We start from the raw sequence: 13,135 nt of genomic DNA on the forward strand, positions 1-13,135 counted from the left end.
AATCGCCTTTTCAAAGTTCATCTTTAATCTATAGACGCCTTTAAAAATCAAAATCAAATTAAATCCCTTTTCAAGAGGTACCATCGCAATCTGAACCAAGCAAAATCAAACTCCAACAGTTTATATAAATAACTCAACGTCAATTATCTGGGATTCACTCCTGACCATAGCAAAGGGCTATGGTCAGTTCTGCTCCATTCTCTTGATTTTTCCTCTAAGCTCTAGCTGCCCCTGTTCCGCGGCTGCTGCTGTTTTTGGTGGTCTTCTCATGGTCCTGGCATCTCCAAAAAGCTTGGGTCCCTCGCTGCAACTGGGCTGCACTTTCCCCAATGCCTCCTAGGCTCTCCTTATGGTACCAAGCCTCAATTTCTCTGCAATACCCCTTCTCTTCAGCCCTTCACCTTCATCATCTACCTTTCCCGGCCTCTCACAGTGTCAAGCCTCAGCTGCTCTGCATGATCCCTTCATGTCTTCGAAACCAGTACTGCCTGGGTTACACTTGCACATTACCAAGTCCAGCTGCCAGCACGAAGTGCAACTATGCCTCCTCTGGAGCGTCACAAGAAACCCTTCCCAGACTCCACTAATGATGCTGGTCTCTTCTTAATCACCGCTAATTTCTTAGCCCCAGCTGACCATCAAGTAGCCCATCCCAGTAATGAAAGGTTTCACTTTAGTGGTTCAGGTATCTTGTTAATCACAGCTGATTCTTCAGTTCCAGTTAGCCAGAACCACAGAACCTTACATCAAAACGGCAGCCTTGATAGTCTTTATAATTTTCCCTCTGAAATTTCCCAAGCCAGGCCTCCATCTTCTGCACTGCTCTCAACGTTTTTATCTCCCGAGCTCCTACAGAACGTCCCACTGAGCTCTCAACACTCAATGGCTTTTCTAGCACAAAGTTCTAAAGTCCTTCCACGATCCTCCCCAAAACATGTAGTCAGGTCTGTCACAGCAATGTTCCACTACACTGACACCACAAACTTTTGCACCTCACTCACCCAGGCTCCTTTGCAGGACTTGTCTACCTCTTCCTACCAACCAGATTGTAGATAAATAAGGCTTTGTGTCTTCATTGGCTCCTTATGTTCGTACTGGGTAAACAGATTTCAGGTAAAATGTTGTTGCCTCACACAAACAATGGCCAGAACTAGAAAAAACTATCCTAAGGGAGGTAACACAAAACATAGTATGTACTCACTCATAAGTGGATACCGGACATAAAGCAAAAGATACCTAGCCTACAAACAGTGCATAACCCCAGAGAAGCTAGAACCCTTTTCCAGAAACAGATAAAAGCAGATGGGCCAAGCTCCTAGCGCGCAATCAGAGTAAAGGAGGGAGGAGCGAAAATATGATCAAAGGAGTCAAGACCTTGATGGGGAAACCCACAGAATCAGCTGACCAGAGCTAGTAAGAGATCACTGACTCAGGTCTGACAAGTGGGGAGCCTGCATAAGATCAAAGTAGACTCCCTTAATATAGGCGACAATGGTGCAACTGGGACAATATATGAGGCCACTGGCAATGGGTTCAAGGTCTATCACTAATGCACAAACTGACTTAGCGGAGCCCATTCTATATGGAGAGACACCTTGACCAGCCTAGACAATAAAATAGGGTTTTCATTTCCATCCAATGGGCCAGAGAGGCTTATATGAGGCAATTTTGTCATTTAGAATTCTAGGAGTATTGGAGGCCCTTTCCTCTACTCAGGGATTTATACCTCAACAGTATGCTTTTTCATTTCCACAATCTTACCAATATTTATGCTTACTCTACCTATTCTTTATACTCAATAATATTTTGCTTCTCAATTTTATTGGATTTGTGTTCTTAGTATCCCTCCTCCAAACAAGTTAAGCTATAAGAAATGAGATCACAAATCAGCCAAACAGGATGATTAGAGTACTTGTGTTTAAAAACAACAACAAAAACAAATAAAAACAAAAACCAAAACCAACAAACAAAAAAACTGGCTAGACTTGGTGACCCAGGCCTTTAATGCCAGCACTCTTGAGTCAGTGGTAGGTGGCTCTGTATGGATTTGAGGCCAGCGTGGTTTACATGGATTCCAGGCCAACCAGGTAGCCAGGGCTACATAGTGAGACCCATTCATTCTGTAGGAGATTAACTAGCATAATGAAGAAGGGGAAGGCCTTTAGGTTAAAAAACTAACATGGTCGTGCAAGCCTGTAATCCTAACACAAGAGGATCATTCTGGCTACATGGGACTTGGAGGCGGACTAGCTTTGGCTACATGAAACCCTATCTTTCAAAAAAGGGTGGGAGGGTAAGTGGTGGTGGCAGAAAGATGGCCCAGCAGTTAAAAAAGCACTAACCTCTCTTCCAGGAAACCCAGGTTATATCTCTGCTACCCACAAGGTGGTGCTTCTAACTCCATTCCTTGGGATACGTCTCCCTCTTCTGGCCTCCAAGGGAACAACACCCACTCCTGATGCACAGACATGCAAAGTACCCATGCATAAAATAGTTTTCTAGATTTTATTTTTTAATTAACTTATTTCTCTGAGTAATGTTGGTTTGCCTGCATATATGTCTGTCCAGGTGAGGCTGTCAGATCTCGTTGTGAGCCACCATGTGGGTGCTGGGAATTGAACCCAGGTCCTCTGGGTCTGCTGAGCCATCTCTCCAGCCCTCAGTTTTCTAAATGTTAAGGGAAGAAATTATCACATACAAACTCAATGTTTTCAAAACAAATCATTTTATTTGACAACAAACTCCCCTCATCCACCCGCACCCACCCGCACCCACCCCCTGGCTTGTTATGACATGTATGTGACTTTAGATTGCTTTATGGTAGTCATTGGTTGATGCTAAGCAGCATTTTTTTGATCCTCAAAAGTCACAAAAAGTTCTGGATTCCACATCAGCTCACAAGTCCAAGTATCTTCCATGCCTTTTGGTATAAGAACTCTTTTATAGTTGGTTGGGAAGATGACGATATTGTCTTTAACATCAATAGATTTATTTACAAGTTCGTTTATGCAACCAAAGCAGATGATAATTAAGATGCTCCTTGTTTTTGCTTAATCGGTAGTCATGTTGATGGCAGAAACTGTGAAAGGAAAGCTTTTAGTTATTTTTTTCTTTGCACTTTACAGGAATGTAGCCCCCATCCTTACCCATACAAAGGGATGTTACTGAGTCCAGCCAATCCCATGAATTTAAAGCTAACATTAGTAACACTTTAGCTGTGTGATGCCCAATTTAGTTTTAATAAAAACAAAACAAACAAAAAACTCCCCAGACCTCTTCAACCTGGCTCCTTCTACTCTTTCCTTTGTGTGTCAACATTGGCTTGCCAAGCAAAGTACAGTCTAATACTTTATAAGTATGTATAAGTATGGGCTACAGTGAATAAGCCCCCTTACAGCAAATTGTGACTTAAGCTTTAAGGCAATTTGGATAAAGAAATCACATTGATTAAATTAATATGTTTCATTCCTATCTAACTCAAGGCTTAGCTGAAAACCATTTAGATGAAAATACATTTTCGAAATGTTAATAATTTGATACCTCTTCTCAACATTGTTTAGTTATTGGAACTGCATTAAAGCAAAGAACAAGCAGTCCCAATTTAGGTTCCATATAACAGTAATGTTCTTAGGACCAATTGAGAACAAAGGTAAGCAGGTCTTTAGACATAGATTTGACCTTTTCCTTCACTCTTCCTCCTGTCCCACCCTCTGTGAGTGAAGAAAAAAAAAAAAAAAAAAAATAGAAAAGGTCAATCACAGTCAGCCCTCTTGTAGAGGCTTTTTTTCAAAGTTCTTTTTTTTGATAGTCTTTCTTTCCTCCAATTTTCTGGTTGTTTCCAATTTTATTCTCAAATTTTATGCAAGCATGCTAAAATTTTATGTTATTTTCATCCACTGGCCTTATTTTACTGTAGCAATCCGCCTTGAGTACATCTTTTACAGGAAGGAAAACATTTTGAAAATTGATGTATGCTATCTGACTCTATGAAAGAGATCTATTCCGTCAGTTTATGCTTTGGAATGTTTAAAAGGTAAAAAGCTTGAAGACAGACAAAATTTGTAGACGTATTTCAAAGCCTGCTGCCATTCAAAGACAGACTGTTTTTCCAGGGATAATACTAAGACAGAAGTTGGGGAACTAGGTGGCTGTCTGTTATCCTTCCTGACCAGTAGTGGTCACGGTCATAGGTAAAAGTAAGTCATGGGCTAGAATATTTAAGAGGGCTTTTTGTTTTTTGTTTTTATTTATTTATTTATTTATTTATTTTTGGTTTTTATTTGTTTTTTAGCAGAGGGCTCACAACTTTAAGAGCAGGCTTACTTACTACAAAGCCCAGCTTCCTCCTGTCCATTGTAGTGGCCAGTGAATAGATGAGCATGAGGAGTTATGCTACTTGTTCCTTGGGGACTGAGTCATGCCACTACCCATAAAGCAGACCCAAAGTTCAGCAGTTCCCTGGGAACGTATGCCTATTTGTTTATGTATTTTACATCGCACGAGCCAAATGAAGGCGTTAGATGCAATTACGTGTAAAGTAGATGAAGAAAATGAATGAATAGTAACATTCCTCCTATATTCTAACCTGAGTCAATTAAAAAGCAAATGTGTTTCAGTCTAGAAAACGTTTGAGCTAATATTTCTTTTTAATGAAGAGCATCACTCTGCCTTTCAAGGCACCTGTAAGTCACACTAAATAAATAAATACCTTTGAAATCACTGATTTCATCTTGATCCTCCTTTGAAACACTTTGAATGAAAGGACAGAGTTTACCTTCTCTTATCCTGGCTTTAAACTAAGCCAGTGAGCAAATGACCTTTGGCGCTTTCTTAGCTAGGGATGTCTTATGTTGAATGAATCGTGGCCTTGATTTTTTTTTTTTTTTTTTTTTTTTTTTTTTTAATCTCTAGGTCAAGTCATTGGTTCTACTATACCAGACCTATTTAACTAATTCATCAAGCATAGCACCTCCAAGCAAGCAGCTAGTAGCTACTAAAATATTATTTACTCAGTAATTAGATATATTCTATAGGCTGGGCATAGGTACACACATCTGTAATCTCAGCACTCGAGAGTGTGTAACAGATTATCACCAACTAGAACCAGCTTGAGCTGTACAGTGAATGAGACTATGTCTTGGTGTCTCCTCCTCAGCAGGTTGGTGATTGCTACTGCCCTTTACAGTAGGTCCGCCTTACATTGTAGCTTTAGGACCTAGATTAGCATATGATATATATATTAGCATGTATATATGTTTTTATTAGATATTACGGTTTGAATGTGAAATGACCTAGATTAGCATATGATATATATATTAGCATGTATATATGTTTTTATTAGATATTACGGTTTGAATGTGAAATGTCCTTCACAACCTCATGCTCTGGGTGTTTGGTCCTCAGCCAATACTTCTATTTTGGGAGGTTCTGGACCACATCAAGTACGTAGCATCTGATGCTCTGGCTCCTTCTTGTCCTTCTGTTCCCTGACATTCAGGCCTGACTCTGGGCCTTTCTTTTCACACCTTTACTGGCAGGTTCTAATTTATCTGCAGGAGCAGTAGTCAACATTTAAGAAACTGGATGGAAAAAAGCAAACAAAACTTTTTCCCCCATCTCTTCAGTCAAGGCAGCAGGGAAGTATCCTTATCTCAACATTTAGCACACCGCGATATACAAATCACTGAAGTTAAGTACAGTTTCGGTCTAGGATCTCACATGTCCTGTGAGTACTTCATGAGAGAAAGCAATCTCTGGACAGCACATAACACAGTAAAATACATACATTAGATGGTAAGTATCCTGAGTAAGTTTTAGCTATGAAGAAACTCAGAAAGTTGTCACTGTCCATGGATGAAGCCCACAGTAAGGTCCTGACTTGTAGAAATGCAGACATCATAAAGCCCCCACTGTTGTGGGCAATAATGTTGTAGATAATAATAGTGATAATGAGTTTTGGTATTCCCAGTGTCTGGGGATAAAGGCAACTAACTGACTACTAGGCACATATGGCACCTTACAAATTATAATTAACTATTTTGTAATAAGTGATTGCCACTCAAGTCTTGCATTCATCCGATGCTGAGTGCCTCATGTTCACAGTGTTGAACAGTTATTTGCTTTATTTGCACAGTATAATACATGTGACAGAATTTTAAAAAGCCTGGAAATTGGTACCAAATAAGAAAATGAATTGTTATGTTTATATGGTACCGCAAAGTTCATAAAATGCCAACATATACATTACTTTCAACTTTGGGTACACCGAAATGTAAGTCTGTGTATTTCTCCGGTACCCATAAGAAAGAATATACCATGTATAGGTAATCAATATTGTTATATTCATTCAGCAGGCATTTAACCTCACTGCGTTCCAGGGCTAGCCTCAAATGTCTGCGCTCAAGCGGTCCTGCTGCTTTAGCTGCCTGAACTCCTCAGCATATGCTACACCCAGCTTGCTAACTATTTATACTATCCTTCTCATCGTAGGCCAAGAGTACAATGAGAATTTTGTAGTGACCATGCCTGTTTTATAGGCAGTTTTGTTTCTATAGAAAACATGTATTGTCTTACATTTCTGTAGTACTTTATGGCTAAGAAGGTATATACAGCCATAACATTTTCCTCCATTACCAGGGCAAATGTTCTTGTGTTAGCTTGCCCTCATCACTAAAGTCTTGACTGATTCAAGTAAGCATTATCTCATTCCTTGGACATAGTATAGAATGTAAACATTCGTACTTCATGGCAGAGTTACTTAACGACAATTTATCTTAGGTTTCCTGTACCTAACACAAAACCTAACATATAGGAGGGGGTTAGTATTCATTCATTCATTCATTCATGCACATAGAGCTATTGACGATTGTACAGTGCTTTAGTTTACAAAGCACTTTCCTGTGTTCTTTTTAAAAAAAAATGTCCCTCTTATTCCTGGTGCTGAGCGATTAGGATATTTTGCAAATTATCAGGTGATCACAATAGGGTAGTCACTTGCATTTGTAGCATATTTTTTAATTTAAAATCAGTTTCCATGTGTTTTCTTGTCTGCTATCTCGTATAATGTATTTTACTGAAAATCATCAAAGCAGTAGAAACACATTGGCCTTAAGTATATAGATTATGCCTCATTCAAGCCATAGTATTTTTTTTTTTTTTACAAAGCATGTTGTTTACTCGTTATGCCTACAGAAATCTTTGTACCCATAGCAAATAGACTAATAGAATGCATGTACTAGGTAACATGTATTCATGCAACACTGACTTAGGAGTTTTAGTGTGCTTTACGGTTTATAATTATCCATTTTTATGTACCTGGTAACATCTTCATGTTACCTGGAAGTGACCACAATTAAGCATCACTTCCTTAGTGCTCAGCACAAAGATAGGCATAGAGAAGGAAAATACTGTTACTCAGACATTCCCTGGCATTTATATGATGGCTTGGTCAAGTTCAGGCAACTGGCCTTTTGAAAAGGTTTTGGTTTTTGTTTTGTTTTGCTTTTGCTTTTTCCTTTTTCCTTTTTTGGAGAATATGCGACTGAGACCAACAGCCCAGAAAGCCTCAGGTATTTATAGTCTGACTCCTTACAGGAAAAGCTCAAATTACATTTTCAAAGGTTAAGTATGCATGGCTGCCAATGTGCTATGAGGATGTGACTTTTTTTTTCTCCTGTGTTGTATCAGTCATTTAAGTCAAGTTCCCTCTTAAAGGGGGCAGGAGAAACGTGAAGCCTATTAAACAGTACCCAAACTCACTCATCATTAATCCTAAAGGTGGGTGTTAAACCCAGGAGTAGATTCAATGAACTCCACCAAATTACTTGGCCACCACAATGAGCAGGGAATTCAGACCTCGGTCACTCCCAAACCTAATCACTGCTACCATTCATTATGAGAAATCCATACCGTGCTGACCTAAGCCCAAAGAAGGAAGGTGATGCTGGCTGATCCTTCTCAGAAAGTCTGCACACTTGCGTATTGCTTGTCTAATTCTTCTCATTGGTCTGAAGCAGGTCTTCATATTTATCTAGATAGCCTGGTCCTGTTCTCCTCTAACAGTCTGATGCTTTCCTTCCTCATATTAGGGCTTCTGAGTTAGGGAGGACAGAAGAAGTACAGCATCTGTATGGATGCTTGCTTCTAGGGGAATACTGAAAGTCAAACTAGAAACTACTGGCTGGATTTTGTTCTCTCTCACATGGAGCAGATGTGAAGAGAAATGGAAGTTTGAAAACATTAAAAAAATTAACAAATGGATAAATCAAGTTTAAAACAGACTATAGATTGACGCCTGTACAATACTATCATTCTAAAAGCTTGTCCCTTTATATAGTAAATGACAACATTGAAATGTACACCTCAAGCAAATCTGGCTTAAATGGAAATCTAAGAAATAAAAGGGAACGCTGAGAATGTCCAAGAGAAGAGGGTTTAACAGTATGAAAGTTAGGGGGAATCTCATCTTCAGATTTCCCCTGGTTTGGGGATTCTATCCCTCCAGAGTTTTAGGCCGTAGGCCTCCAATTTCTAGCCTTTGTCTCTATCCATATAGGCTTGAGTCCTTAGGTCTTGAGCTTGGACTTAGCTTGGGTTTTGTGTCTTATGACGTAGGTCTCAGTTCTTAGACTTCATATGGGTCCATCCTGTAGAAAAGCAGCCTCTCTCCTATGGGTTGTCAGCATTCTCTGTCCATCCAGCCAGCTCAGATAGGGCCTTCTGTGTTCCTTGGTCCTTAAGTCGCAAGTCACAAAACATCTGTCTTCCACTTTGGGCCTTTTCATGTGTTTATTTCAGTTCTGCTTCAATCCTGACCGAAGTGCTGTCAGTCTGCCATGAGGAACAGCTCCACTGGTGAGATTCTGTGCCTATTGGGAAGGGGATCACACAAGCACGCACGCACGCACGCACATAGGCACACGCACATAGGCACACACACAAAGAAATAGCATAGCCAAGAGAAGATTAGAGTAAGAGAGGGAGACACAGACTTTTAAAGACACTAAAATGCTCAGAGTGAGTAAAGGGGGAAGTAGAAGAGAAAGTAACACAAACAAGCACAAAGCAATGGAGTAATGCAAATAGCAAAGACACACAGCTATGAAGGGAAAAAGAGAAAACAGCGCAAAAAAGGGCAGAAAGTATAAAGAGAATTATGCGCTAAGAATAGAAATAGCAGAAAGATCACACAGGCACCAGGAGAAAACAAGACAAAACTCTACAAGGAAGTGGTTAGCAGAGAAACATGGGAAAAGGTAAGATACACTATAGATGGAAGAGGAAAAGACACATAAGGAAGGCATAGACATCAGAGCAAGCAAGGAAGAAAGACGCACAAGGCCAGGGAGAAAGACATAGAATACAAGTCAGGGAGAAAGACATAGACTACAAGGCAGGGAGAAAGACATACAAGCAAAGAAGAAAGACATAGAATACAAGGAAAGGAAGAAAGACTTAGAATACAAGGCAGGGAGAAAGACATACAAGCAAAGAAGAAAGACATAGAATACAAGGCAGGGAGAAAGACATAGAATACAAGGAAAGGAGACAGACATAGAATACAAGGCAGGGACAAAGACATAGAATACAAGGCAAGGGAGAAAGACACAACACAATTCAAGGAGAAAGACATAGACTACAAGGAAAGGAAGAAAGACTTAGAATACAAGGCAGGGACAAAGACATACAAGGAAAGAAGAAAGACATAGAATACAAGGCAGGGACAAAGACATAGAATACAAGGAAAGGAAGAAAGACTTAGAATACAAGGCAGGGAGAAAGACATACAAGCAAAGAAGAAAGACATAGAATACAAGGCAGGGACAAAGACATAGAACACAAGGCAGGGACAAAGACATACAAGCAAAGAAGACATAGAATACAAGGAAAGGAGAAAGACATAGAATACAAGGAAAGGAGAAAGACATAGAATACAAGGAAAGGAGAAAGACATAGAATACCAGGCAGGAGAAAGACATAGACTACAAGCAAAGAAGAAAGATATACAAGGCAACGAAGAAAGATACAAGCCAAGAAGACATCCGAGCATGGAAGACAGACATACAAGCAAGGAAGAAAGACATACAACACATGGCAAGGAATAAATGGACACAAAGAAAAATTAACAATACAAAGCAAAGAAGGACATACAAAACAAGGAGGAAATATATACATTAAAAAAATTAGACACACAAAGCTAGGAAGACATAAAGCAAGGAGTGAAATGGCCACATAGAATTAGACAGACAAAGAACGGAAGAAATAGATGAATAGAGCAATGAAAAAACAAACGCACAGCACAGCACACACTCACTTACAAGTGAAAGAAGTAAGCAAAGTTCAACAGTAAGAGGGCAAGGGGGGGGGGCGGGACCAGACAGGGAAGGGGGGAGAAAAAGGGCTATTAGTACAGTGCTGCTTCGCATACGGGTACTACCTATACTACTCCTGATATTAGTAGATCACAGTAATCCCCTTCTATACTATGTTAAGGAACTCCTTAACATAGAACCAAACAAGCATATCAGCTCTGCTCACTACAGAATGTTTGTACTCACTTAAGATAATCCAGGGTATATGTTTTACTTGCCAGGCATTATATTAAGCACTTTCATTAATGATTTCAATTGACCTTCACAAACAGGCAACTCTGACCAGAGAGGACATTGGCAAAGGCCATACCACCAATGAGCAGGAGATTTAAACACAGGATGAACACCACTTAACATTCTGTTATATGGATTTTCTGATTTCCATAAGCGCCACATGTCACAGGTGAGTGCGTATTTTAATTGTTAGATTCCCTTTCCCCATCATTTCAAGAAAATGGGCTCTTAAGAACAGCAGAACACCAAGCCAAAAGAGGCAACTTGTGGCTGTATTCCTGTGTGATGCCACTGGTGACCAGACTAGAATCTGAGTGGCTGCTGTGAACCCAATTGGTAATAAATAATGTGGAAGCCTGATCATCCTCCATGTGTATTTGGCCCTACTTTACATAACATTAGGAACTCCACACTCCACCCAGCACGGCCTGATGCTAACCCTCCCTCATAGGACTGCAATGCTCCAACTTACTTCATTCTGTTGTGGTTTTAAGATGCAGGCATGTTGGTCCTTGGCTCATGAGGCTGGCTTCCCTTCATGATCCTGCTGAAGATGCAGCTTCCTGTACTGCTTTGGGGAAGGATGATGACCTGGTAGGTGGAGCTACAAAAGAACAAAAGAAGCTGTGTGAATGTCAGGTAAGAAGTACTAGAGGGTCCTGGTTCTTGAAATTTTGTCTGCTATAGATACGTCTGTATCATTTTCAGTCAGGTTTCCATTTGTAGTTAGAGGCGTTTGTCATCATTCATGTTAGCAGGGGAAAAAAAAAAAAAAGTTACTCACTGGATATTCTATCCTGTGGGTAGCACAGTGAATCTTGATGTATGCAAACAGCTGGTAAGCTTCTCCTCCAGAGCTTCCAGGGACTTTGAGAAGCAGATGAAACAGAACGACTTGCTCGTGATGTCGGTGCCACTACTGTGGCAGCTTTTTGTCCTAGAAGAAAGAACCATTTGCACAGTTTAGTTACAGTTCTCTACTGCACTGTGCGGGTCTACCCTACACACACACACACACACACACACACGCACACACACACACACACACACACGCACACACGCACACACACACACATACCTTCACAGCCTTACAGTAAAATGCCTCCCTGTTAGTCAGGAAGCTGTTCTTATGAAAACAGACACAGACAGGAAAATGATATATAACTCAAGTGTGGGGTTGAAAAGATGACTCAGCACTTAAGAACACTGGCCACTCTTCCAGAGGTCCTGAGTTCAATTCCCAGCTACCACATGGTGGCGCACAACCATCTGTAATGAGATCTGTTCTTCTGGCGTGCAGGTGTACAAGCTGACAGGGCGGCGCGCGCCTGCACACACACGCATGCACGCACACACGCACGCACATGAGTAAAGGCTGGCTGCGGTAGGGAAACAAGATCATAATTATAGTTACTTATTACACTGTCACAGAAATCTTACCTATTGTGATTGACGTAGGGTGGCTATCTTTGACTCTTTATCTCCCTTGCTGGCCTCAGCAAAGTGTCTCAGTGAAATCCCCAGGGCTAGGGCTGTTGTCCAGTGGTGGTGAGCTATTCCCCTGGAGGATCCTTATGCCCCATCTCCTCCTAGGGATCGTCAAAGGGAATAGGTCACCAACACAGGAAAGCAACGAGCCCATACTTCTTGGGGAAGATCTAGAAAAGGGGTCAAAGAAACACAAATTATTGAAGTGAAGTACATTGGGAAATTTGCTTTGCTTCTGTAGTATGCAGCAGGTAAATCATGTAGACTTTATGCTGTTGTTAGGGTGGCTTGGAAGGTGGACCCTTACAGATTAGTAGATCCTTATGTTATGGCTATCAACTTAGTAGTGGCATGAGAATTGCCCTGCCTGAGCTCCTTTCTGCCTTTATTCTCTATTATCTATCCACGAGTAATCCTTTATAGTATACATTGTTTATTAACTTTTGTACATTCATCATCAAATACACTGGGAACAAAGGGGTCAAGCAAATGAGAGGTGAAACAAGTGGAAGAAGCCAAGCTTTCTCAACCAAGTGGGCTATGAAGCCACTTAGATAAACTCCATCCAGATTCCCTGAGTTCTGTAAGGATCTTCCTTCATGTTGCCCCTGACTGCTTTGAGAAGTGTCATTTTAAAAACTGAGCAGTCCACATTAATCGAAGTGCCTGGCATCTGGTTGTGGGGCATTTCCCCCTCTTTGATTTGTGCTTTAAGTAATAGCATACTAGAAACACCGCCACAATGAATAGAATTGTGTTTTGCTCAATCCTTATGGTGCATCTCTGGTAACTGCTGTAGCATCGCACCTGCAGAGTTTGAGGATATTCAGAGAAACCAGCATTGTGACAGTCCTACAAAATGCCATTCATGGTAACAGCTATATCTACTCCATCAAATACAAAAGGCCAGGGTGCCAGAGACAGCTTTCACAGGCTCTGTCTGTTAGGCATTTCAAAACAGAACTGTTAGACTGGAGAGTGGGTTCAGAGATTAGAAGCGCTAGCTGAACCTCTTTCAGGGGTTCAATTCCCAGCAAGCACAT

The 13,135-nt window shown here is 40.7% G+C and overlaps 2 long non-coding RNA genes across 3 annotated transcripts; both read right to left on the reverse strand.

The window, feature by feature from the left end:
- Positions 1 to 2,890: 2,890 nt before the first annotated feature.
- Positions 2,891 to 8,195, reverse strand: LOC127218630 (uncharacterized). 2 transcript variants are annotated; one of them, XR_007834230.1, is made up of 2 exons: positions 7,918 to 8,195; positions 2,891 to 3,079 (listed from the first exon to the last, which is right to left on the reverse strand). It is a non-coding gene; the product is annotated as an uncharacterized LOC127218630 (long non-coding RNA). The 2 variants fall into 2 exon arrangements; XR_007834229.1 differs by having other exon boundaries at positions 7,909 to 8,195.
- Positions 8,196 to 9,979: 1,784 nt separating this feature from the next.
- On the reverse strand, positions 9,980 to 12,270 carry LOC127218626 (uncharacterized). Its single transcript, XR_007834224.1, has 4 exons — positions 12,045 to 12,270; positions 11,389 to 11,541; positions 11,077 to 11,208; positions 9,980 to 10,311 (listed from the first exon to the last, which is right to left on the reverse strand). It is a non-coding gene; the product is annotated as an uncharacterized LOC127218626 (long non-coding RNA).
- Positions 12,271 to 13,135: the final 865 nt, after the last annotated feature.

Source organism: Phodopus roborovskii, unplaced genomic scaffold (assembly GCF_943737965.1).
Source record: "Phodopus roborovskii unplaced genomic scaffold, PHOROB, whole genome shotgun sequence".
NCBI classification, from domain to species: Eukaryota; Metazoa; Chordata; class Mammalia; order Rodentia; family Cricetidae; genus Phodopus; species Phodopus roborovskii.